This window comes from Primulina huaijiensis, chromosome 14 (genome assembly GCF_012295235.1).
Source record: "Primulina huaijiensis isolate GDHJ02 chromosome 14, ASM1229523v2, whole genome shotgun sequence".
NCBI lineage: Eukaryota > Viridiplantae > Streptophyta > Magnoliopsida > Lamiales > Gesneriaceae > Primulina > Primulina huaijiensis.
This window is the reverse complement of record NC_133319.1, coordinates 19,044,928-19,049,885: the sequence shown is the minus strand read 5'-3', so window position 1 is coordinate 19,049,885 and position 4,958 is coordinate 19,044,928.

Sequence of the window (4,958 nt, the reverse complement as noted above, 5' to 3'; positions counted from 1 at the left end):
CACACCCGACCCGAATACCCGTTTAAATTAATATATATAAATATATATATGTATGTATATATGTATATATATAGTAATTATATTTATTTATATTAAAGATTCATCAGTCAATTCACCGATTTTCGGAGTTTTCAATACATATAATCATAAATTTGAAAATTAAAGAAAACGATGCTTTGTATATTAAAAGAGAAGAAAATATATAAAACTTCATTATATGTATATATATATATATATACACTTATTATAAAGCGTGAATAATTTTTCTTATTGTTCATTTAAATAATTTTTTAAATATTCATAACTTCATTGAAACAATTTAAATTTGAAAAAATTCAATTGTATATGATAATTGGGTATTTGGGTAGGGTATGAGTATCCGATAATCCGATGGGTATGGGGATGATGATGAAATTCAATACCCGATGGGTATGGGGATGAATGTAATAAATGTGTGTGGGGATGGAGGTATGAAATCCGAACCATACCCTACCCATTGTCATCCCTAATCCTATTGTTGATATATATACATCTAGTTATTTTTTAGGTATAATCTACATTTCTTATTACATAATTATGTACATCTGAAGTAGAATATCTATTATATATGAAGAGTTTATTTATGATATTATTCATAGATCTATTATATCTGAAGTGGACGAATTATCAGAACTATTATCATGACTACTTGTTTTATCAAAAAAAAGTTTAACTTTTCCTTCTAAATATTGAGTTATTTCTTTTAATTGGGTGTTGGTTCTTCATATTCAATTGGTTTTGATATGACGATACCATCTAAAATCCATTTTTCTGAAAGTTTTATCTTTCCATTGAATTCCTTTATTAGATTTTCTTAAATCTATTTGTAATAAAATGGTCAACAAGCTGCTGGAATATTCACTAAGCCATTACCAGACGATAAATTTTCTTACTTTCGTAATATTCTTAGTCTAGTTGATCTAAATTAATGCATATATTTAGGGGAACAAAATTCGAGCAGATAAAAAAGTTAATCAAATTAGTATACAATTTCGACCGCTCTGATCCAAAGTTATGAAAGCTATATCTTATCATATACTTTGTCCATTTTTAACTAAAGCACATTAATCAGTTCTTGAATGGTCTGAAATTACTTATTATATGTTTTCAAAATATATTTATTTTTAATCAGGTATATGAACAGCCAAAAGTTACTTTTTGATTTTTCGAAATTTCAAAATTCTTCAAATCACATACAGACATGTGTACTGTCATGTCTATCAAATTGGATTATATATATATTTTACATCATTCAATTCTATCCTTTCCGAGTCCTTAAGTTGTATTCTCATATCCTTCTAACACTTTTGCAGAAATAATAGACCGTTTCTTCAATTACAAGAAATGACAAGCTATACACACAACACTCTTTTCATTAACTTCGCCTTTGTTATGCCATGAATGACAAGAAGGCGACACTAATGTCTAGGATGCTCGAAGCTTCAAGCCTTCAAAAGTTTCTTGGTTGCAACTTTCAAATGTTTAAACTGTGCTGACTGAGTACTTTGAGAATGCCAAGATGGAACATAGATCAATCATCTGCACAATTCAAAGAGTAAACACTATTATCACCTAGAAATTGTTTGCTTAAACGTTTGAGTTTCCATAAAATGGAATCAACTTTTTTTCCGCCCAGCTTGAGGGTAACTTTGCTCAATGGGGGACATAGTTCTCTCTATCCGGACTACCTCTCACTTCTCACATCTACCAGAATAAGGATGAAGGTGGAGTATATACTCCTACAAGATATTGTTAGCAATTCATTGATGGCCAAGGCTGAAGCCTATGACAAGATAACTGTCAAAAAGTTCCTATCCATGGCTTGCATTGCCTCCAAATTGAATGTGGTCGGACATTCTATTCAAGATCTTCACTGCATGGTAAAGAAGAAAAAGCAATCCTTACGTTTTGCTTTACATATTTGTTACCTGCTTGAGCAGATGAAGATTAATATTTTAGATGAAGATGATAATCCCCAGTAAGATGTTGTAGCCACACTAATCTTAACAATCTATTTACACTTCATAGGTGATCCTTCACATTTGAAAGATAAAAATGCTGAATTATTATCAAATATTAAGTGTAAAAAATTAAGTGTTTTCATTGGTATAAAAATATTTTTTAAACTAGAGTTATGCTTAGGGAATACTCTAACTAGCTATTTTGGAAAGAAAAATTCCTCGCAGGATTACCAACTGTTTTAGGTTAAAATATTAGAAATAAAATTAGATAATCATGTGGAAAACAAATAATTCCTTACAATGAATTTACATATGATCAGTTAATTAGTCTAACAAAAATAAAGTTTAAAACTTTGTCAAGATCTAAAATTATAAAAACATTTAAAATGAGCAATGAAAAAAAAAACAAGAATTTGGAAATTTCTGTCAACAATTTGATATAAATCCTAATTAACAATCTCCTTCTAAATACCTAAAAAATTGTAGTGAACTATATAAAAAAACCATATAGAAAAAATTTTAAATACAAAAAGAAAAATTCTAAATCCAAAGAAGAATTTTATAAGAATACCTTATAAGAAAATTAAAAATTTCAAACAATATCATAAAAAATACTTTAAAGACATTGAATGTTATAAATTCAATAAAAAAATTCATAATGCTAACTATTATAGTTTAAATAAACAAGTACATGAATTAGAATTAAATGAAGAAATATCAAATAAAATTTCTAATCTCTTAAATGATTATTCCGAGTATTTAGATTCAGAAATGAAAAAAAATTCTTCTAAATCTAAAGAAGAAAATGAATCCTTACAAATAGATGAATTAATTACACATCTAGTAATCAATCTGAAAAAAATTAATATGCTTTCAAAAGATCAACAATTCATTTTAGATATGTTCTCTCTCACCTAATGTTGTTTAGCTCGTTCATCATTCCTATTCAGTCTGTATCTCTTTTGAACATGTATACAGTTGTGGTAACGTCTAGATGTCCCTCACAGAGTAATGTCTGTTTGGACTTGGTTTTATGCGAGACCAGTTCGAGCCATTACAACCGACTTGACTTTGTCTGTACTTTAGTCATGTCCGGTTGGACTTAGAGCTCTCCGGTTTGATATAGCCTAACCCATGGTACTTGCCCATGTTCTCAAAATTTCATATATCATGTTAGACTTGACAAAATTTATCATTTCGATTTGCTATTATCTATACAAAATTGAGTTTTTACCTATGAAGCACCACACTCATTGTTGTCAAACCCTAGTCCAGTTCTATCATCGACTAATTTTTGCAACTCATGCATCTTCTCAATGGAGGTAAAATATTTGTTTCAAGAATTGACTAGAATAGTCAATCGTTTACTTTCATTTAAAGTTGTCGGAACACTATCTGCATATCATCATTTTCAGCTGCTAGCAGATTGATTTTTGCTTTCAGATTGTTAACCTCCTTTCTCTATGAACAAATAGAGTTGGTTGAATAATCTGTTAGTCGTTTACTTTCCGCTTTAGCTTTATCAAATAATTTCAAGACTCTTTTAAACTCATTTACGATGTCATGCAGTGTCGTGACAAGATTTTCACGCGTAAATTCATCTTAGTCAAAGTTAAATATCATGTCATTGACGATTTCCAGCTCAGCGCCTGAAGTCTCCAGCTAAAAATTGGCCATAAGACACTGGATCTTCTCACAATCCCTTCCCCATACTTGCCCTCATCCCCGCTTCTTTCAAGTTCGGAGAACTCTGAACTCGTGTGGATCAAATTCTCATCTTCGTCTCCATCATAGTTTCAAAAATAATAATAAGGCGAGAGTAGGGGCAGGGGGTCCGAACCAGAACTTATTATTTTTATCGGGACGGGTTTGGGATGAGAGTAGTATCCTCATACCCGTCATGAATTATTTAAAGGATTAAAAAAAAAAATTCCTCAAACCCGAACTGTCTCGTTTAGGGTTTTTCCTGTGATATCTTGAACCCACGAGAAAAATTGTCATTACTTAAACTAAATAATTATCTATGTAAGATGAATATAAATAAATATTAATAATTACAACACAATGGATATAAAATATTTTGGAAAAATTACATACACTACCCATATAAAAATAAATAAGTAAAAATGGGCAAAACATGCCTCGCTAAGTGGCAAGTTGCGGGTAAGCTTGCCCATACCTGCTTGATATGACTAAAAAATGGCTAAGCTCGAGGGGTTTACCCACCATGTTATCCCATTTTGGCGACTTTAGTGACATATCGAGTTTGCTGATAACTCATGAAAAGCGTTCTATTAGCTTCATGTATTTTCAAATATTAAGCCTACATACTTTGAAAATACGTATAAACAATGGTGCATATACTCAAGATTTGAAAACACGAGAGACATGCGGTCAATATTTGAAAACATGAAAAATTAATATATAGTTTTTTTATGAGTTTTTCAATAATATTAGGATTTCATAGGAATAAATACGTAATTAACCCAAAAAAGTTGAGAAAAAATAAAAATATATGACAGCTTCGTAAACAAAAAACAATAAAAATAATGTGTAATAAAAATACAAACAATTATATAATACTAGTAACTCTTGGCACACGTTGTATAATTAATTTGTTTTATATTTAAATTAAAGTCGTATTATAATTGTGAAAAATAGTCGGCGGTTAAATTATAATTTTGAAATAATGAATTTAAAAAAAATGAAATTAGAGCTGTTAAACAAGCTAGGATCTTTTTTTAGTAAATGAGATTCTATCCAATGGGCTGCAAGGTTTTTTTTATTAAAAAGTTAAAGTTAATACTTGTTTAATATAAAGTAAAATAAAAATAAATCACGATATTAAATTATTTGGTTTTATTATGAAGAAATTTAATAAATAATAATAACTAAAATTAGAAACAAATATTTTTTTTCCTCTGTTAGCAAGAAACTCAATAAAGAGTAACAGAACAT